Raw genomic sequence first — 24673 nt, 5'->3', positions numbered from 1 at the left:
CTTTCATTCCAACTATACAGGAGAACAATTTAAGATTAAAAAATGCCTCACCTGTAAATCTACATATGTGGTTTATCTTATCTGCTGTTCATGTGGGGTCCAATATGTAGGCCGCACATGCCGTAAAATAAAGAGACGATAGAGTGAACATCTATATAACATCAAAAGAAAGTTTTTGAAACACAGTGTAACTAGAAATTGTATATATACCCATAAGGGAACTTCTAAAGCACTGTCTATTATTCCGATGGAACAGATTTCAAGAAAAAGTCATAACCTGATGCTGTGCCTTCTTCGCAGAGAGACCTATTGGATACAGAAACTAAAAACCCTCAATCCAGATGGCCTAAATGAATGTGTAGATTTAGCAGCATTTGATCTATAATAAAATTGGTTTATTATTTAGACGGTATACCATATCTACACACTAACATTAGTGATATGATTTGAATACTGTCACTCTAATGCCACCTGTACACTAACATGATAGATTATTTACAATACAAAATTCCACTACCCCTTATAGAGGTTATAACCTGACATACTCAATTCACCGCTCACTATTCTGGAGAAACCAACTAGCTAGTTTATTAGACTATATATTTTCACATATTATACTCAGACTAACGCTAAATAGTCACTTACACTTGTTTCACTTAGCTTACCTATTTAGTATATACACTACAAATAACGAGATAGGGATTCCTATCAGCAATTCATTTTAATAAAGAAACACTAGGTTTCAAATATTAGATAGATGAATAACCAGCGACTGACGACTTACCACAAGTATATTGGGAATCATAATAGTTTTAAGTCCTACATACACATTCCACTAGGACCAGTCACCATTATAGTCACGCACCTACTTAGAGGTTCACCTCTGCACATATTCACCTTAATTACACTATTGACATATCTTATGTATTATATTATATAACCAGATCAATGGTACAACCTAGTTTAACATAACACTATATATCCTGTGTTATGTAAAAATGGGTTGACTTTATTCACGTAACTGCTCTGTTCACAGCCCTCCCACTCCTCAGTCGTTAGCCAATCCACACTACTCGTATAGAACCTACCAGTTTAGCAAACATCATTAGGATTCACCTTTACGTCACTTAACAAACACACGAGTTGTAAGTATAGATCGGAGTCAGCTGCTTACTATGCCATTATTACTGCAAACTTTGAGATCGTTATACACAATCTCAGTAAGTAAACTTGGAATAAAACGATTTAGGGTTGGTAACCTTTTGTATTGAGATCTCAAATTGAAATTATGCGATCATATCACATTGTAAAACACTTCATCTATTGTTTTATATCTCCAATGGGGGACGGCTTGTCATTTGTATTACTTGCTCTAATGTTATGATAGGACCTGCATAAATGTTTATAATATGGAAACATATTTGCAACCATTTTACATTTATTGTGAATTAGGTTCTATGTTTTATCAAGGATCATTTGTCTATTGTTAATGTTTACTATAAGATGTATTGCTCTGACAATGAATGTTTTATTATACTGTGAAGCTTCTTGGCATCTACAAGTCTGATTGGACTATCTACTCACATGACTGTCTAATTGATCCACTCCCTACTCAGGTGCAGTTCATTATTTAGGGTAGTGTGTTATATATATAGCAAGTGTTTAATACTCATTTTACTTTTTAAATAAAGTAAGTTTTATTAATACTTACCACTTGCTGCCGGATTGTTTCTACAATTTTTTATTATTTTTTCATCTAATACCTGATTATAACCATTACCCTTGGATCACTGGGAGTTCCAGATTGCCTGATACAAGTCTGCTGGGTGACTGTATATAGCCCAGTCTGCTCTGAGTGCACCACTGAAGGTGCTCTTCCAAATGTGAGTGCAATATATATCACTGTTAGATGTTTATCTACCTATACAAGCAATACTAGGCCATATAGGCACCACTGGTTTTTACCATCTCCTGCAGATCACTGAATATCCACCAGAGGTCAGTCTTCTGGGTGACTGCCAATTGATCCCAGATCGCTTCTTCTGCACCACTAGGGGTGCCACAATAAATGTGAGTGTATCCATCACATATTATTTCCACTTTAAATCAAACAATATTGGGCCATGTGGCGCATCTGTGGTTTTGTATTGTTTGCGGTGTCAAAGGCTGAGGACAGATCAAGGAGGATAAACAGCGAAAAGTGGCCTTTTCTTTTTTTAGGTCGTTGGTAACCTTAACAATTGCTGTCTCTGTGGAGTGATGGGGATGAAATCCAGATTGCAGTGGGTCAAGGAGGGAGTTTGATGTAAGCAAATGGGATAGGTGTGCATATACTAGTTTTTCAAGAAGCTTTGAGGCAAGATGGAGGAGGGAAATAGGGCGGTAGCTGGATGGGGAGGTAGGATCAAGGGATGGTTTTTTGAGGATAGATGACTAGCGCATGTTTCAGAGATGAGGGAAATATACCGGTGCTGAGGGAGAGGTTGAAAATGTGTGTGAGTTTAGGGGTAATGGTAGCAGAGAGGGAGGGGAGTAGCTGTGAGGGGATAGGGTCAAAGGGACAAGTAGTGAGGTGAGAGCGCAGTATAAGTGCCAAAACTTCTTCCTCAGTAACAGGGGAGAATGAGCTAAGTTTAAGGTTACGTGGGTTGTGGTTGATTGAGAGCATTTGAGGGGGGGAGAATCGAATTATGTTGAGAGCTGATTTCATTTCTGATGGAGTCGATTTTGTAAATGAAGTGGCTGTCAAAGTCTTGAGCTGACAGATAAGTTGTATTAGGAGGAGGGGGAGGGCGGAGAAGAGTATTGAAAGTGGAGAACAGATGTTTTGGGTTTGAAGAAAGATTAGAGATAAAAGTAGAGAAGTAGTGTTGCTTATGGAGATTAAGGGCAGAATAGTAGGAGTTCAAGATGAATTTGTAATGAAGAAAATCAGCTGAACTCCGAGATTTTCTCCAGTGCCGCTCAGCAGTATGGGAACATCTGTGTAGGTACCGTGTCAAAGGAGTATGCCAGGGCTGAGGATGAGTGTGTAATTTCCGAGCTATGGTAAGAGGGACCAGATTGTCAAGAACGGATATAAGGGTGGAATTATAGTGGCAGATAGATTGGTCAGGGCAGGAAAAGGAGGAGAAGGATGAGAGGAGAGATTCAAGGGAATTAGCAAGTTGTTGCTGATCTAATGACATAATGCTTCTGTGAAGTTTGGTGTGAGGAGTAGAAGGAGGGAGAGTTGTAGGGAGGCATGATATGTTGCAGGCAAGGAGATGGTGGTCATAAAGAGGAAAGGGGGAGTTTGTGAAGTTTGAGAGAGTGCATCGATAGCTAAAGTTCAGGTCAAGAGAGTGACCGTCTGTGTGAGTGGGAGAATCAGTCCATTGTGACAAACCGAAAGAGGAAATGAGTTGCAGAAGTTGTTTTGCAGATGAGGCAGTGGGATTGTCAAGAGGGAAATTGATGTCGCCAAGAATGAGGGCAGTGGTGTCTGAAGAAAGGAAATAAGGTAGCCAGGCAGCCAACTGATCTAGAAATTGAGTTGAGGAGCCAGGGTTTCGGTATATGACTACAACACGTATAGAGAGAGGAGAGAATAAGCGAATCATGTGGGTTTCAAATGAGGAAAATGTGAGGGAAGAGATGGGTTGTATTTGTTGAAAGGTGCAACAAGAGGAAAGTAAAATACCTACCCCACCTCTTTGTCTATTACCAGACCTAGGAGTGTGGCTGAAGTGGAGACCCCCATGTGACAGAGCAGCAGTGGATGCTGTGTCTAGGGGAGAGAGCCAGGTTTCTGTTAGGGCCAGAAGGTTGAGGGAGCTAGAGATAAAGAGGTCATGTATAGAAGTGAGCTTGTTGCAAACAGAGCAAGAGTTCCAGAGTGCACAAGTGAAAGGGGTAGTGGCTTTTGATGCAAGAGGAATGTGAGTAATTTTGGCAGAGTTTTTTTTTCTTAGTCTATGGGACGGTACACATGGATGTGCACGGCTAGGCAGTTGTTGGGGACCAGGATTAGGGGAGATGTCACCAGCAGTTAGTAAAAGCAAGAGGGAGAGTGACATGAGATGAGATACAGATTTGCAGTAATGAGACTGTTTTGAGACGAGGTGCAGGGGGGAGAGAGTGTTTAGGAATAGGTAAAGTTCATGAGTACAAAGGTAAGGTGGGTTTGAGATATGGGCTAATGAACAGTGCAGGTGGAGAGGGAGAAGGAGTAATTGAATAATGTATTTTGTTATAGAGATAAGAGGCAGCAAAAGGGAATGTGAATATATTGAGCATTTTTACAAAAGTGGGAACCAATTAAACACATAAGACACAGTATTACAGTAGCAGTTGAATAAGGAAATAATGAGGTACATAAAACATAATATTACAAAAGTACGTGCCTTGTGTCTTGCCCCATCCTTGTTCAATTCTTGTATAATTCTATTGTTAATGCCTCACTTATAAAACTAATGAGCCTTTTTTTTCAATTACACATTATTTTCAAGCAATATTTGTAAAACCATATATGGCGATAAACAATGGTGAATATAATGATTGATTCATTACATCTTAACAATTGTTCACTACCATATATTGGGAATATGAAGTTTCTAACCATATATCGTATTAAACAATTGTTAAGAGTTAATTATTAAATTATTGTATTTATCATTGCTTAAACCCATATATGGTAATCCACAGATCCTTCAACAGATATCTTGTTAAACAATTTTTAAGATGTAATGATTCAATTAGAACTACAATCTGTATTTACAACCATAGGAGCTAGATTACAAGGGAATATTGTATTACAAGTTGCAAGTAAAAACTTCAGAATATCAGGACAAAGGCTTCAATGGAGCGTGCTGTTATGAAAAAACACACAACACTTATCGCTAACCCGACATCGCAAAAGTGGTGCAGTCTAAACAACAATAAACTCCTTGTTTCTTTGTATCCAGCCAAGTAGATCTTGTATAGCAATGTTGGGGATCTGTTTGAATGAGACTGTCACGTAAGGATCTAGCTCTCTTGTAGCCTATCCGTGGTGGCGGCATGTTATCCAGAGGTAGTGATGGATCTGAACTGATGATATCCCAGTGTTTGCATAATGATGAGCCTATCCCCCTCTTGTCACCAGTATAAGTAGTGACGAAGGTCATTCTGTTATCCACATCCTTTTTATTTCCAGTGTTTGGGGACTCCAAGAGTATTTCCGTTGTTCTTTTAAGAGTTTCACTGGGTAACTTCTCTGTTTGAAACGGCATTCCATCTCAGTCAGTTGGGTATCCCTGTTAGTCGTTTCCATATTATTTCTTAGAAACCTCTGTAGCTGAGACTTCAGGAGTGCCTTTTTAATCGCCAGGGGATGGCAACTCGTGAATTGTAGCAAGGCGTTGCGGTCAGTTTATTTTCTGTGTGGATTGTATCTTTCCATCTCTTTTATATAACCGTACATCCAAGAAATCAATTTGCAATTGATCATATTGCATTTTGAATTTTAATGCTTCATTAGTGGAGTTCAGTTCTGTAAACCATATCTGCAGGTCTTGTTTGGTTCCTGTCCAGATGACAAACAAGTCGTCAATATACCTTCTGAAAAGAACTGATCTCCTTTCTTTGGAACAGATCAGTGCCAAATTCTTCAAAGATGGACATGAATAAATTTGCATAAGATGGGCGACATTGGACCCTATTGCTTTCCCTGTTAGTTGTAAGAAAAATTGGTTTTCGAATTGAAAGTAATTAGTACTTAAGCAAAATTCAAGAAGGTATAAGAGGATTTCGTGCATGGTTCCACATAGGGATATCTTGAAACTTGTGTCGCAATGGCATGAAGACCCTCAGTGTGGGGGATGACCGTGTATAAACTTGTTACATCGAGAGTTACTAATATGTCATCTTCACTTATCCCATCAAGCGTTTTTAGAGAGTGTAATAACATAGAAGAGTCTCTAAGATAAGCGGGCATGTTCATGACCAGAGGTTGGAAAAATAAATCCACAAAAGTAGCTATGGGTTGTTGGATAGACCCAATAGTGGAGACAATGGGTTTCCCAGGTGGCTTATCTAGCTGTTTATGTATCTTTGGCAGTGTGTAAAACCCTGGTGTCCTAGGATATGTAACAGTCAGGTAGGCAAGTGTGTCTTTATCCAGAAAGCCTTGTTTGAATGCTGCCAAAAGATACTGATCAATCTTCTTCTTAAATCCAGAAGTGGGATCACAGTGTAATTTCTTATAGGTGGTCTGGTCCAATAAATGTGATAGTATATATATATATATATATATATATATATATATAGAGAGAGAGAGAGAGAGAGAGAGAGAGAGAGAGAGAGAGAGAGAAAGAGAGAGAGAGAGAGATATTGTATAGATTTTTTACTACGACAAGTTTTATTATTTATATATTTTAGAAACAAAAAAATCTTAGTTTTAAACGGATTCAAATAAACATATACATGTTTTATCATGATTCAAAAATACTGAAAAGAGAGAGAGAGAGAGAGAGAATTTTAATTCTAATTTTAAATGTTGTTGTATTTTGCCCCAAAAGCAACTTCACCCAGCAGTGATTCAAATCATCTCCCTGCTGATGAGTGGCAAAAACCATGAATCAGTCTGTAATGGGATGGTTATGAATCACTGCACTTACCCTGGCTAAGCTAAGTTATAAGCTATGTGAACAATGATGCTTTGGCGTAATGGGAATCTGCTGAAAAACAGACTTGAAGTAAAAAGGTGTGTTATTGTGAACCAAATTTGAATATCTTACCCAGACTCCTTTGCTGCTTTGGAAACAGTGTAATTCAGAGGTTTTCTGTGGGAAAAACAAGCCTTCTGGCCTGTCTAGATTTGTTAATGAACTACACAATGAGTTATTTTCTCTATATTTTGTGCGCAGTGAAGGATTTTAAACTCACCTTTTACCTCCCCCTAATTTTAAATGTTGTATAGACAGACACACAGATGTCTATGTGAAGAACATTGAAATTTTAAGTATGTCTATTCAAAACACATGTTGCTCTGTAACAGAAATTTGAGCAAGGGCAAATCCCTGAAGGATGGCTGCTAGGTGAGATAAATTTGTAATCTTTATTATTAGGTTTGTAAAACTGTAAATTATTTTAAAATTTACATCATTGGTATATTGGTTTGGAAACCTCATGGCTTGCTAATATTACCTCACTGACATCTGATCTGTATAACACGATTGACAAGCCATGTATAGATATATATATATATATTTAAAAAAAGTATCACATGTATATAAATATATATATGCATGATTAAGGACCATGTAGGTCCGAAACGACGCTGTTTTATGGTTGTGATATCCCTAATAAAGAAATAATTCACCTTTAAGAATACCGGTGTGCAGTGGTGCTGTTACTTTCTACATATGGACTGTATTTATTGGGGTCTTGCTGATACTCCATTGTGACGAGCACACAGCCAGGTAAAAAGTTTGGATATAGTGCTGGACTCTATCTGTTTATTTTGTATATATATTAAATTAAATTTAAAGGACATTTTTTTCTATGTGAAGAATGTTGGAATTTAAAGGATTCATAACTACCTTCAGCATTAGCGCAATTAATCTAATGCAGTGTTGGGTTAGCACGTGAGCGATAAGTCTTATGTTTTTCTCCTAACAGCGCACTCCTTTGTAGCCTTTGTCCTGATATCCAAAGTCCTGAAGTTTTTAGGGTGAGCGAGAGAAAAAGATGGGGCTGCACATCTGATTGCTTGTGCACTAATAACTGTGGGCTGCAAATGCCAATTGGCAAACCATTGCTTATCTCAATCTTCTAGATTTTTCTGACCAGGGAGATTGACAGCCTTTGCTCATGCACAATTGGCTGCGCATGAGTAGGGGGCAGCATTGCACACTAGCCGTAGTGTGCAATGATAAATGCAGGCAGAATATTGCTGCCCAGTAGACACAAAGCCAGGTGTACAGGGACAAATATGTATGCTCCTGTCAGCCTTACTTTGTTAAATCTGGCCCTTTATGTCTAAAATTTCTTAAAATAAAGGAAATATATGAGAGGGAAATATTATCCTTTACTTTTCATTGTTTTCTTCCGTTAACTTATTTTAATAACAATAAAATGTACTGAATCTTATACAATTGTTAGATTATTATGATGATGTTTATGGATTGTTTAACAAAAATCAAATGATTAATAAAGAATTTACTATTCTTTAAGCAGAGACTGAGGCATTAAAAGGGACAGTATACTGAAAAATATTTTTTTACTTAATGTGTTTACAATTGCTTTTTTTACTAACTGCAGAGAAAAAAATGTATGAAAAATAGCTTTTTTTATGTTTTTTTGTGTATATTAAAGCTCTGATTTTGTGTTTTGAAGCCACAACCTAATAAAATGGGTTGAGCTTGTAGGTATAATCAGATCTCATTACATTATCACATTGTGTACATATACCTGCTTCTTTATCTTATATCTGTCCATAAAACAATCACCAGTTCTTGGAGAGAACAATGGAAAATCAACATTGTATTACCTTATCTCTGCTATATCCCACTGGGAGTATAATTTCTTCTGCTAGCTGTGTTTACAAAGCTTATCTATAGCTGGGACCTGCGGCCACAAACTTTCAGAATAGGTGGGGATAACACATGCTAAATCAACTATTTCAAATGCCAATATAAGGGTAAAGGAGCTACTTGTAAACAATTTAATACACTCCAGCAGGTAAAGTGGATCATTGGGAACAAATTAAAGGGGAGAAACATTTTGAGTAAACTGTCCCTTTAAGGATGTCATTAACATTATGCACCATTCATAGTAGGGACTGAACTCTTAAACATGTTACTGCCATTAAGACTTCACAGACACACGCTCTTTTGGTGTATCAAGCTACAATTATAGTTGTGTGTCACTCTCAGAAGTGTCTTTCCAGCTTATGAATTCTGAGCTATTGATCACCTTTGCTAATGATAATCAAAGGATAACTTTGGTGTCACTCCCAGTAGCATCATCGAAAATTTGAAAGAAGTTTAAGCCATGTATTATAGATACATCAGTTAATCAGGTGTGCACATCATTACCTCTTGCCTTTTCTTACAAGCCCTTAATGGTTTTCCACCCACTACATCTACATAAGCTTTTGTTTGTGTTTAGTTTACAAACTAAGCACAAATACCATAACCAGGAAGCAACATCAGCTCAGGTAAGAAGTAATTGCATTCATGTAGTTTGTGTGTATTGTTCAAGACATTTATATTATTGTATGCATATATCTGTATCTGAACTTTATAAGTAAGGGTTAATGTGTAGTGTTCAAGATATTTATATTATTGTATGCATATATCTGTATCTGAACTTTATAAGTAAGGGTTAATGTGTAGTGTTCAAGATATTTATATTATTGTATGCATATATCTGTATCTGAACTTTATATGTAAGGGTTAATGTGTAGTGTTCAAGATATTTATATTATTGTATGCATATATGTGTATCTGAACTTTATATGTAAGGGTTAATGTGTAGTGTTCAAGACATTTATATTATTGCATGCATATATGTATCTGAACTTTATATGTAAGGGTTAATGTGTAGTGTTCAAGATATTTATATTATTGTATGCATATATGTATCTGAACTTTATATGTAAGGGTTAATGTGTAGTGTTCAAGACATTTATATTATTGTATGCATATATGTGTATTTGAACTTTATATGTAAGGGTTAATGTGTATTGGTTAAGACATTTATATTATTGTATGCATATATATGTATCTGAACTTTATAAGTAAGGGTTAATGTGTATTGGTTAAGACATTTATATTATTGTATGCATATATCTGTATCTGAACTTTATATGTAAGGGTTAATGTGTAGTGTTCAAGACATTTATATTATTGTATGCATATATCTGTATCTGAACTTTATATGTAAGGGTTAATGTGTATTGGTTAAGACATTTATATTATTGTATGCATATATCTGTATCTGAACTTTATATGTAAGGGTTAATGTGTAGTGTTCAAGACATTTATATTATTGTATGCATATATCTGTATCTGAACTTTATATGTAAGGGTTAATGTGTATTGGTTAAGACATTTATATTATTGTATGCATATATGTATCTGAACTTTATATGTAAGGGTTAATGTGTAGTGTTCAAGACATTTATATTATTGTATGCATATATGTGTATCTGAACTTTATAAGTAAGGGTTAATGTGTATTGGTCAAGACATTTATATTATTGTATGCATATATGTATCTGAACTTTATATGTAAGGGTTAATGTGTATTGTTCAAGACATTTATATTATTGTATGCATATATGTGTATCTGAACTTTATATGTAAGGGTTAATGTGTAGTGTTCAAGATATTTATATTATTGTATGCATATATGTATCTGAACTTTATATGTAAGGGTTAATGTGTATTGTTCAAGACATTTATATTATTGTATGCATATATCTGTATCTGAACTTTATAAGTAAGGGTTAATGTGTATTGGTCAAGACATTTATATTATTGTATGCATATATGTATCTGAACTTTATATGTAAGGGTTAATGTGTAGTGTTCAAGACATTTATATTATTGTATGCATATATGTGTATCTGAACTTTATAAGTAAGGGTTAATGTGTATTGGTCAAGACATTTATATTATTGTATGCATATATGTATCTGAACTTTATATGTAAGGGTTAATGTGTATTGTTCAAGACATTTATATTATTGTATGCATATATGTATCTGAACTTTATATGTAAGGGTTAATGTGTATTGTTCAAGACATTTATATTATTGTATGCATATATGTGTATCTGAACTTTATAAGTAAGGGTTAATGTGCATTGTTCAAGACATTTATATTATTGTATGCATATATGTGTATCTGAACTTTATATGTAAGGGTTAATGTGTATTGTTCAAGACATTTATATTATTGTACGCATATATGTGTATCTGAACTTTATATGTAAGGGTTAATGTGTAGTGTTCAAGACATTTATATTATTGTATGCATATATCTGTATCTGAACTTTATAAGTAAGGGTTAATGTGTAGTGTTTAAGACATTTATATTATTGTATGCATATACAGTGGGGCAAAAAAGTATTTAGTCAGCCACCAATTGTGCAAGTTATCCCACTTAAGAAGATGAGAGAGGCCTGTAATTTTTATCATAGGTATACCTCAACTATGAGAGACAAAATGTGGAAACAAATCCAGACAATCACATTGTCTGATTTGGAAAGAATTTATTTGCATATTATGGTGGAAAATAAGTATTTGGTCACCTACAAACAAGCAAGATTTCTGGCTCTCACAGACCTGTATCTTCTTCTTTAAGAGGCTCCTCTGTCCTCCACTCATTACCTGTATTAATGGCACCTGTTTGAACTTGTTATCAGAATAAAAGACACCTGTCCACAACCTCAAACAGTCACACTCCAAACTCCACTATGGTGAAGACCAAAGAGCTGTTGAAGGACACCAGAAACAAAATTGTAGACCTGCACCAGGCTGGGAAGACTGAATCTGCAATAGGCAAGCAGCTTGGTGTGAAGAAATCAACTGTGGTGTGGGAGCAATAATTAGAAAATGGAAGACATTCAAGACCACTGATAATCTACCTCGATCTGGGACTCCACGCAAGATCTCACACTGTGGGGTCAAAATGATCACAAGAACGGTGAGCAAACATCCCAGAACCACACGGGGGACCTAGTGAATGACCTGCAGAGAGCTGGGACCAACGTAACAAAGGCTACCATCAGTAACACACTACGCCGCCAGGGACTCAGATCCTTCAGTGCCAGATGTGTCCCCCTGCTTAAGCCAGTACATGTCCGGGCCCGTCTGAAGTATGCTAGAGAGCACTTGGATGATCCAGAAGTGGATTGGGATAATGTCATATGGTCAGATGAAACCAAAGTAGAACTGTTTGGTAGAAACACAACTCGTTGTGTTTGGAGGAGAGATAAGGCTGAGTTGCAACCAATGAACACCATACCTACTGTGAAGCATGGGGGTGGTAACATCATGCTTTGGGGCTGTTTCTCTGCAAAGGGAACAGGATGACTGATCCATGTACATGAAAGAATGAATGGGGCCATGTATCGTAAGATTTTGAGTGCAAACCTCCTTCCATCAGCAAGGGCATTGAAGATGAACCAGAGAAACAGTCCGCGCTAAAAAGGTATTACACCCCAAACACTCCTCATGTGTTCCTGAAAAGGAAAATAGTCTCAAATTGCAAAGAAAGTCTCAGAATAAACTCAGGCTCGGCCAATACATGTGTCGTTATATGGTTATAAATACCTCCATGCACATTGAAGATGAAACGTGGCTGGGTCTTTCAGCATGACAATGATCCCAAACAAACCGCCCGGGCAACTAAGGAGTGGCTTCGTAAGAAGCATTTCAAGGTCCTGGAGTGGCCTAGCCAGTCTCCAGATATCAACCCCATAGAAAACCTTTGGAGGGAGTTGAAAGTCCGTGTTGCCCAGCAACAGCCCCAAAACATCACTGCTCTAGAGGAGATCTGCATGCAGGAATGGGCCAACATACCAGCAACAGTGTGTGACAGCCTTGTGAAGACTTACAGAAAACGTTTGACCTCTGTCATTTCCAACAAAGGATATATAACAAAGTATTGAGATGAACTTTTGATGTTGACCAAATACTTATTTTCCACCATAATTTGCAAATAAATTCTTTCCAAATCAGACAATGTGATTGTCTGTATTTGTTTCCACATTTTGTCTCTCATAGTTGAGGTATACCTATGATGAAAATTACAGGCCTCTCTCATCTTCTTAAGTGGGAGAACTTGCACAATTGGTGGCTGACTAAATACTTTTTTGCCCCACTGTATGTGTATCTGAACTTTATAAGTAAGGGTTAATGTGTATTGGTCAAGACATTTATATTATTGTATGCATATGTGTGTATCTGAACTTTATATGTAAGGGTTAATGTGTAGTGTTCAAGACATTTATATTATTGTATGCATATATGTATCTGAACTTTATATGTAAGGGTTAATGTGTATTGGTCAAGACATTTATATTATTGTATGCATATATGTATCTGAACTTTATATGTAAGGGTTAATGTGTATTGGTCAAGATATTTATATTATTGTATGCATATATGTATCTGAACTTTATATGTAAGGGTTAATGTGTATTGGTCAAGACATTTATATTATTGTATGCATATATGTATCTGAACTTTATATGTAAGGGTTAATGTGTATTTGTCAAGACATTTATATTATTGTATGCATATGTGTGTGTATCTGAACTTTATATGTAAGGGTTAATGTGTAGTGTTCAAGACATTTATATTATTGTACTGTATGCATATATGTATCTGAACTTTATATGTAAGGGTTAATGTGTATTGGTCAAGACATTTATATTATTGTATGCATATATCTGTATCTGAACTTTATATGTAAGGGTTAATGTGTATTGGTCAAGATATTTATATTTTTGTATGCATATGTGTATCTGAACTTTATATGTAAGGGTTAATGTGTATTGGTCAAGACATTTATATTATTGTATGCATATATGTATCTGAACTTTATATGTAAGGGTTAATGTGTATTGGTCAAGATATTTATATTATTGTATGCCTATATGTATCTGAACTTTATATGTAAGGGTTCATTTGTTTGTATGTAGTTTTTGTATGTGAATTTATATTTAAGTATGTGTTTGTAAATGTGTATTTAATGTACATGAAAGTACAGTTGTGTATTATTGTAGTTATTTGTGTGTCTTTATGATCATTTGAAAATGTTTGAGTTTATGTTTGTTTAGGCAGTTTAAATGTGTGTCTGCATGTAAACGTGAATTTATTTGTTTTGCTAATAAGTACAAACTCTAGATTATATCAGTTTATACCCCATTCAGATTATGTGTGTGCTTAAAGGGACACTGAACCCAAATTTTTTCTTCCATGATTCAGACAGAGCATGCAATTTTAAGCACCTTTCTAATTTACTCCTATTATTAATTTTTCTTCGTTCTCTTGCTATCTTTATTTGAAACAGAAGACTAAGCTAAGGAGCCAGGCAATGTTTGGTTCAGTACACTGGACAGCACTTGTTTATTGGTGGGTGAATTTAGCCACCAATCAGCAAGAACAACCCAGGTTGTGAAAAATGGGCCGGCTTCTAAACTTACATTCTTGCTTTTCAAATAAAGATACCAAGAGAATGAAGAAAAAATGATACTAAGAGTAAATTAGAAAGTTGCTTAAAAATGCATGCTCTATTTGAATCATGAAAGAAAAAATTAGGCCTCAGTGTCCCTTTAAGCATATTTGTAGTGTTATTGGTATATTTATATTTTTAATAAATGTGTGTTCAGTGTACGTTTGTGTAATATAAGCATATGCAAATGGTATTGTTTGTATGTGATTAGCCTGTGTATATGTATGATTACTGGGTTTATACAAGTTATGTGATTAGCCTGTGTATATGAATGATTACTGGGTTTATACAAGTGTATGTGACTAGCCTGTGTATATGTATGATTACTGGGTTTATACAAGTGTATGTGACTAGCCTGTGTATATGTATGATTACTGGGTTTATACAAGTTATGTGATTAGCCTGTGTATATGTATGATTACTGGGTTTATACAAGTGTATGTGACTAGCCTGTGTATATGTATGATTACTGGGTTTATACAAGTGTATGTGACTAGCCTGTGTATATGTATGATTACTGGGTTTATACAAGTGTATGTGATTAGCCTGTGTATATGTATGATTACTGGGTTTATACAAGTGTATGTGATTAGCCTGTGTATTTGTATGATTACTGGGTTTATACAAGTTATGTGATTAGCCTGTGTATATGTATGATTACTGGGTTTATACAAGTGTATGTGACTAGCCTGTGTATATGTATGATTACTGGGTTTATACAAGTGTATGTGATTAGCCTGTGTATATGTATGATTACTGGGTTTATACAAGTTATGTGATTAGCCTGTGTATATGTATGATTACTGGGTTTATACAAGTGTATGTGATTAGCCTGTGTATATGTATGATTACTGGGTTTATACAAGTGTATGTGACTAGCCTGTGTATATGTATGATTACTGGGTTTATACAAGTTATGTGATTAGCCTGTGTATATGTATGATTACTGGGTTTATACAAGTTATGTGATTAGCCTGTGTATATGTATGATTACTGGGTTTATACAAGTGTATGTGATTAGCCTGTGTATATGTATGATTACTGGGTTTATACAAGTGTATGTGACTAGCCTGTGTATATGTATGATTACTGGGTTTATACAAGTGTATGTGATTAGCCTGTGTATATGTATGATTACTGGGTTTATACAAGTGTATGTGACTAGCCTGTGTATATGTATGATTACTGGGTTTATACAAGTGTATGTGATTAGCCTGTGTATATGTATGATTACTGGGTTTATACAAGTTATGTGACTAGCCTGTGTATATGTATGATTACTGGGTTTATACAAGTTATGTGATTAGCCTGTGTATATGTATGATTACTGGGTTTATACAAGTTATGTAATTAGCCTGTGTATATGTATGATTACTGGGTTTATACAAGTGTATGTGACTAGCCTGTGTATATGTATGATTACTGGGTTTATACAAGTTATGTGATTAGCCTGTGTATATGTATGATTACTGGGTTTATACAAGTGTATGTGACTAGCCTGTGTATATGTATGATTACTGGGTTTATACAAGTTATGTGATTAGCCTGTGTATATGTATGATTACTGGGTTTATACAAGTGTATGTGACTAGCCTGTGTATATGTATGATTACTGGGTTTATACAAGTGTATGTGACTAGCCTGTGTATATGTATGATTACTGGGTTTATACAAGTGTATGTGATTAGCCTGTGTATATGTATGATTACTGGGTTTATACAAGTGTATGTGATTAGCCTGTGTATATGTATGATTACTGGGTTTATACAAGTGTATGTGATTAGCCTGTGTATATGTATGATTACTGGGTTTATACAAGTTATGTGATTAGCCTGTGTATATGTATGATTACTGGGTTTATACAAGTTATGTGATTAGCCTGTGTATATGTATGATTACTGGGTTTATACAAGTGTATGTGACTAGCCTGTGTATATGTATGATTACTGGGTTTATACAAGTGTATGTGATTAGCCTGTGTATATGTATGATTACTGGGTTTATACAAGTGTATGTGACTAGCCTGTGTATATGTATGATTACTGGGTTTATACAAGTGTATGTGATTAGCCTGTGTATATGTATGATTACTGGGTTTATACAAGTTATGTGACTAGCCTGTGTATATGTATGATTACTGTGTTTATACAAGTTATGTGATTAGCCTGTGTATATGTATGATTACTGGGTTTATACAAGTTATGTGATTAGCCTGTGTATATGTATGATTACTGGGTTTATACAAGTGTATGTGACTAGCCTGTGTATATGTATGATTACTGGGTTTATACAAGTTATGTGACTAGCCTGTGTATATGTATGATTACTGGGTTTATACAAGTTATGTGAATAGCCTGTGTATATGTATGATTACTGGGTTTATACAAGTGTATGTGATTAGCCTGTGTATATGTATGATTACTGGGTTTATACAAGTTATGTGATTAGCCTGTGTATATATATGATTACTGGGATTATACAAGTTATGTGATTAGCCTGTGTATATGTATGATTACTGGGTTTATACAAGTGTATGTGACTAGCCTGTGTATATGTATGATTACTGGGTTTATACAAGTTATGTGATTAGCCTGTGTATATGTATGATTACTGGGTTTATACAAGTGTATGTGACTAGCCTGTGTATATGTATGATTACTGGGTTTATACAAGTTATGTGATTAGCCTGTGTATATGTATGATTACTGGGTTTATACAAGTGTATGTGACTAGCCTGTGTATATGTATGATTACTGGGTTTATACAAGTTATGTGATTAGCCTGTGTATATGTATGATTACTGGGTTTATACAAGTGTATGTGACTAGCCTGTGTATATGTATGATTACTGGGTTTATACAAGTGTATGTGACTAGCCTGCGTATATGTATGATTACTGGGTTTATACAAGTGTATGTGACTAGCCTGTGTATATGTATGATTACTGGGTTTATACAAGTTATGTGATTAGCCTGTGTATATGTATGATTACTGGGTTTATACAAGTGTATGTGACTAGCCTGTGTATATGTATGATTACTGGGTTTATACAAGTGTATGTGATTAGCCTGTGTATATGTATGATTACTGGGTTTATACAAGTGTATGTGACTAGCCTGTGTATATGTATGATTACTGGGTTTATACAAGTGTATGTGATTAGCCTGTGTATATGTATGATTACTGGGTTTATACAAGAGTATGTGACTAGCCTGTGTATATGTATGATTACTGGGTTTATACAAGTGTATGTGACTAGCCTGTGTATATGTATGATTACTGGGTTTATACAAGTGTATGTGACTAGCCTGTGTATATGTATGATTACTGGGTTTATACAACTGTATGTGATTAGCCTGTGTATATGTATGATTACTGGGTTTATACAAATTATGTGACTAGCCTGTGTATATGTATGATTACTGGGTTTATACAAGTGTATGTGACTAGCCTGTGTATATGTATGATTACTGGGTTTATACAAGTGTATGTGACTAGCCTGTGTATATGTATGATTACTGGGTTTATACAAGTGTATGTGATTAGCCTGTGTATATGTATGATTACTGGGTTTATACAAGTGTATGTGACTAGCCTGTGTATATGTATGATTACTGGGTTTATACAAGTGTATGTGACTAGCCTGTGTATATGTATGATTACTGGGTTTATACAAGTGTATGTGACTAGCCTGTGTATATGTATGATTACTGGGTTTATACAAGTGTATGTGACTAGCCTGTGTATATGTATGATTACTGGGTTTATACAAGTGTATGTGATTAGCCTGTGTATATGTATGATTACTGGGTTTATACAAATTATGTGACTAGCCTGTGTATATGTATGATTACTGGGTTTATACAAGTGTATGTGACTAGCCTGTGTATATGTATGATTACTGGGTTTATACAAGTGTATGTGACTAGCCTGTGTATATGTATGATTACTGGGTTTATACAAGTGTATGTGATTAGCCTGTGTATATGTATGATTACTGGGTTTATACAAGTGTATGTGACTAGCCTGTGTATATGTATGATTACTGGGTTTATACAAGTGTATGTGACTAGCCTGTGTATATGTATGATTACTGGGTTTATACAAGTGTATGTGACTAGCCTGTGTATATGTATGATTACTGGGTTTATACAAGTGTATGTGACTAGCCTGTGTATATGTATGATTACTGGGTTTATACAAGTGTATGTGACTAGCCTGTGTATATGTATGATTACTGGGTTTATACAAGTGTATGTGATTAGCCTGTGTATATGTATGATTACTGGGTTTATACAAGTGTATGTGACTAGCCTGTGTATATGTATGATTACTGGGTTTATACAAGTGTATGTGATTAGCCTGTGTATATGTATGATTACTGGGTTTATACAAGTTATGTGACTAGCCTGTGTATATGTATGATTACTGGGTTTATACAAGTGTATGTGCTTAGCCTGTGTATATGTATGATTACTGGGTTTATACAAGTGTATGTGACTAGCCTGTGTATATGTATGATTACTGGGTTTATACAAGTTATGTGATTAGCCTGTGTATATGTATGATTACTGGGTTTATACAAGTTATGTGATTAGCCTGTGTATATGTATGATTACTGGGTTTATACAAGTGTATGTGACTAGCCTGTGTATATGTATGATTACTGGGTTTATACAAGTGCATGTGATTAGCCTGTGTATATATATGATTACTGGAATTATACAAGTTATGTGATTAGCCTGTGTATATGTATGATTACTGGGTTTATACAAGTGTATGTGACTAGCCTGTGTATATGTATGATTACTGGGTTTATACAAGTGTATGTGATTAGCCTGTGTATATGTATGATTACTGGGTTTATACAAGTGTATGTGACTAGCCTGTGTATATGTATGATTACTGGGTTTATACAAGTGTATGTGACTAGCCTGTGTATATGTATGATTACTGGGTTTATACAAGTTATGTGATTAGCCTTTGTATATGTATGATTACTGGGTTTATACAAGTTATGTGATTAGCCAGTGTATATGTATGATTACTGGGTTTATACAAGTGTATGTGATTAGCCTGTGTATATGTATGATTACTGGGTTTATACAAGTGTATGTGATTAGCCTGTGTATATGTATGATTACTGGGTTTATACAAGTGTATGTGATTAGCCTGTGTATATGTATGATTACTGGGTTTATACAAGTGTATGTGATTAGCCTGTGTATATGTATGATTACTGGGTTTATACAAGTTATGTGATTAGCCTGTGTATATGTATGATTACTGGGTTTATACAAGTGTATGTGACTAGCCTGTGTATATGTATGATTACTGGGTTTATACAAGTTATGTGATTAGCCTGTGTATATGTATGATTACTGGGTTTATACAAGTGTATGTGACTAGCCTGTGTATATGTATGATTACTGGGTTTATACAAGTGTATGTGACTAGCCTGTGTATATGTATGATTACTGGGTTTATACAAGTGTATGTGACTAGCCTGTGTATATGTATGATTACTGGGTTTATACAAGTGTATGTGACTAGCCTGTGTATATGTATGATTACTGGGTTTATACAAGTTATGTGATTAGCCTGTGTATATTAGCCTGTGTATATGTATGATTACTGGGTTTATACAAGTTATGTGATTAGCCTGTGTATATGTATGATTACTGGGTTTATACAAGTTATGTGATTAGCCTGTGTATATGTATGATTACTGGGTTTATACAAGTGTATGTGACTAGCCTGTGTATATGTATGATTACTGGGTTTATACAAGTTATGTGATTAGCCTGTGTATATGTATGATTACTGGGTTTATACAAGTTATGTGATTAGCCTGTGTATATGTATGATTACTGGGTTTATACAAGTTATGTGACTAGCCTGTGTATATGTATGATTACTGGGTTTATACAAGTTATGTGATTAGCCTGTGTATATGTATGATTACTGGGTTTATACAAGTTATGTGATTAGCCTGTGTATATGTATGATTACTGGGTTTATACAAGTTATGTGATTAGCCTGTGTATATGTATGATTACTGGGTTTATACAAGTTATGTGACTAGCCTGTGTATATGTATGATTACTGGGTTTATACAAGTGTATGTGACTAGCCTGTGTATATGTATGATTACTGGGTTTATACAAGTGTATGTGACTAGCCTGTGTATATGTATGATTACTGGGTTTATACAAGTTATGTGATTAGCCTGTGTATATGTATGATTACTGGGTTTATACAAGTGTATGTGACTAGCCTGTGTATATGTATGATTACTGGGTTTATACAAGTGTATGTGACTAGCCTGTGTATATGTATGATTACTGGGTTTATACAAGTGTATGTGACTAGCCTGTGTATATGTATGATTACTGGGTTTTATACAAGTTATGTGATTAGCCTGTGTATATGTATGATTACTGGGTTTATACAAGTTATGTGATTAGCCTGTGTATATGTATGATTACTGGGTTTATACAAGTTTATGTGATTAGCCTGTGTATATGTATGATTACTGGGTTTATACAAGTTATGTGATTAGCCTGTGTATATGTATGATTACTGAGTTTATACAAGTGTATGTGACTAGCCTGTGTATATGTATGATTACTGGGTTTATACAAGTGTATGTGATTAGCCTGTGTATATGTATGATTACTGGGTTTATACAAGTGTATGTGATTAGCCTGTGTATATGTATGATTACTTGGTTTATACAAGTGTATGTGATTAGCCTGTGTATATGTATGATTACTGGGTTTATACAAGTGTATGTGATTAGCCTGTGTATATGTTTGATTACTGGGTTTATACAAGTGTATGTGACTAGCCTGTGTATATGTATGATTACTGTTTTTATACAAGTTATGTGATTAGCCTGTGTATATGTATGATTACTGGGTTTATACAAGTTATGTGATTAGCCTGTGTATATGTATGATTACTGGGTTTATACAAGTGTATGTGACTAGCCTGTGTATATGTATGATTACTGGGTTTATACAAGTTATGTGATTAGCCTGTGTATATGTATGATTACTGGGTTTATACAAGTGTATGTGATTAGCCTGTGTATATGTATGATTACTGGGTTTATACAAGTTATGTGACTAGCCTGTGTATATTGTATGATTACTGGGTTTATACAAGTTATGTGATTAGCCTGTGTATATGTATGATTACTGGGTTTATACAAGTGTATGTGATTAGCCTGTGTATATGTATGATTACTGGGTTTATACAAGTTATGTGATTAGCCTGTGTATATGTATGATTACTTGGGTTTATACAAGTGTATGTGACTAGCCTGTGTATATGTATGATTACTGGGTTTATACAAGTGTATGTGATTAGCCTGTGTATATGTATGATTACTGGGTTTATACAAGTGTATGTGATTAGCCTGTGTATATGTATGATTACTGGGTTTATACAAGTGTATGTGATTAGCCTGTGTATATGTATGATTTACTGGGTTTATACAAGTGTATGTGACTAGCCTGTGTATATGTATGATTACTGGGTTTATACAAGTGTATGTGACTAGCCTGTGTATATGTATGATTACTGGGTTTATACAAGTGTATGTGACTAGCCTGTGTATATGTATGATTACTGGGTTTATACAAGTGTATGTGAATAGCCTGTGTATATGTATGATTACTGGGTTTATACAAGTGTATGTGACTAGCCTGTGTATATGTATGATTACTGGGTTTATACAAGTGTATGTGACTAGCCTGTGTATATGTATGATTACTGGGTTTTATACAAGTGTATGTGATTAGCCTGTGTATATGTATGATTACTTGGGTTATACAAGTGTATGTGACTAGCCTGTGTATATGTATGATTACTGGTGTTTATACAAGTGTATGTGATTAGCCTGTGTATATGTATGATTACTGGGTTTATACAAGTGTATGTGATTAGCCTGTGTATATGTATGATTACTGTGTTTATACAAGTGTATGTGACTAGCCTGTGTATATGTATGATTACTGGGTTTATACAAGTGTATGTGACTTAGCCTGTGTATATGATATGATTACTGGGTTTATACAAGTTATGTGACTAGCCTGTGTATATGTATGATTACTGGTTTATACAAGTTATGTGATTAGGCCTGTGTATATGTATGATTACTGGGTTTATACAAGTTATGTGATTAGCCTGTGTATATGTATGATTACTGGGGTTTATACAAGGTGTATGTGACTAGCCTGTGTATATGTTTGATTACTGGGGTTTATACAAGTTATGTGATTAGCCTGTGTATATGTATGATTACTGGGTTTATACAAGTGTATGTGACTAGCCTGTGTATATGTATGATTACTGGGTTTATACAAGTGTATGTGACTAGCCTGTGTATATGTTTAATTACTGGGTTTATACAAGTTATGTGACTAGCCTGTGTATATGTATGATTACTGGGTTTATACAAGTGTATGTGACTAGCCTGTGTATATGTATGATTACTGGGTTTATACAGAGTGATATGTGACTAGCCTGTGTATAGTATGATACTGGGTTTATACAAGTTATTGTGATTAGCCTGTGTATATGTATGATTACTGGGTTTATACAAGTGTATAGTGATTAGCCTGTGTATATGTATGATTACTGGGTTTATACAAGTGTATGTGATTAGCCTGTGGTATATGTATGATTACTGGGTTTATACAAGTTATGTGATTAGCCTGTGTAATGTATGATTACTGGGTTTAGTACAAGTGTAAGTGATTAGCCCTGTGTATATGTATGATTACTGGGTTTATACAAGTGTATGTGATTAGCCTGTGTATATGTATGATTACTGGGTTTATACAAGTGTATGTGACTAGCCTGTGTATATGTATGATTACTGGGTTTATACAAGTGTATGTGATTAGCCTGTGTATATGTATGATTACTGGGTTTATACAAGTGTATGTGATTAGCCTGTGTATATGTATGATTACTGGGTTTATACAAGTTATGTGACTAGCCTGTGTATATGTATGATTACTGGGTTTATACAAGTTATGTGATTAGCCTGTGTATATGTATGATTACTGGGTTTATACAAGTGTATGTGATTAGCCTGTGTATATGTATGATTACTGGGTTTATACAAGTTATGTGACTAGCCTGTGTATATGTATGATTACTGGGTTTATACAAGTTATGTGATTAGCCTGTGTATATGTATGATTACTGGGTTTATACAAGTTATGTGATTAGCCTGTGTATATGTATGATTACTGGGTTTATACAAGTGTATGTGATTAGCCTGTGTATATGTATGATTACTGGGTTTATACAAGTGTATGTGACTAGCCTGTGTATATGTATGATTACTGGGTTTATACAAGTGTATGTGAATTGCCTGTGTATATGTATGATTACTGGGTTTATACAAGTGTATGTGACTAGCCTGTGTATATGTATGATTACTGGGTTTATACAAGTTATGTGATTAGCCTGTGTATATGTATGATTACTGGGTTTATACAAGTGTATGTGACTAGCCTGTGTATATGTATGATTACTGGGTTTATACAAGTGTATGTGATTAGCCTGGTATATGTTATGTTTACTGGGTTTATACAAGTGTATGTGACTAGCCTGTGTATATGTATGATTACTGGGTTTATACAAGTGTATGTGAATAGCCTGTGTATATGTAGATTACTGGGTTTATACAAGTGTATGTGATTAGCCTGTGTATATGTATGATTACTGGGTTTATACAAGTTATGTGACTTAGCCTGTGTGATATGTATGATTACTGGGTTTATACAAGTGTATGTGACTAGCCTGTGGTATATGTATGATTACTGGGTTTATACAAGTTATGTGATTAGCCTGTGTATATGTATGATTACTGGGTTTATACAAGTGTATGTGACTAGCCTGTGTATATGTATGATTACTGGGTTTATACAGTGTATGTGATTAGCCTGTGTATATGTATGATTACTGGGTTTATACAAGTGTAATGTGTTAGCCTGTGTATATGTATGATTACTGGGATTATACAAGTGTAGGTGATTAGGCCTCGTGTATATGTATGATTACTGGGTTTATACAAGTGTATGTGATTCGCCTGTGTATATGTATGATTACTGGGTTTTATACAAGTTATGTGACTAGCCTGTGTATATGTAATGATTACTGGGTCTTATACAAGTGTATGTGATTAGCCTGTGTATATGTATGATTACTGGGTTTTATACAAGTTATGTGATTAGCCTGTGTATATGTATGATTACTGGGTTTTATACAAGTGTATGTGACTAGCCTGTGTATATGTATGATTACTGGGTTTATACAAGTTATGTGATTAGCCTGTGTATATGTATGATTACTGGGTTTATACAAGTTATGTGACTAGCCTGTGTATATGTATGATTACTGGGTTTATACAAGTTATGTGATTAGCCTGTGTATATGTATGA

This window comes from Bombina bombina, chromosome 8, assembly GCF_027579735.1.
Source record: "Bombina bombina isolate aBomBom1 chromosome 8, aBomBom1.pri, whole genome shotgun sequence".
Lineage (NCBI taxonomy): Eukaryota > Metazoa > Chordata > Amphibia > Anura > Bombinatoridae > Bombina > Bombina bombina.
Note: the sequence above shows the minus strand (reverse complement) of the source record.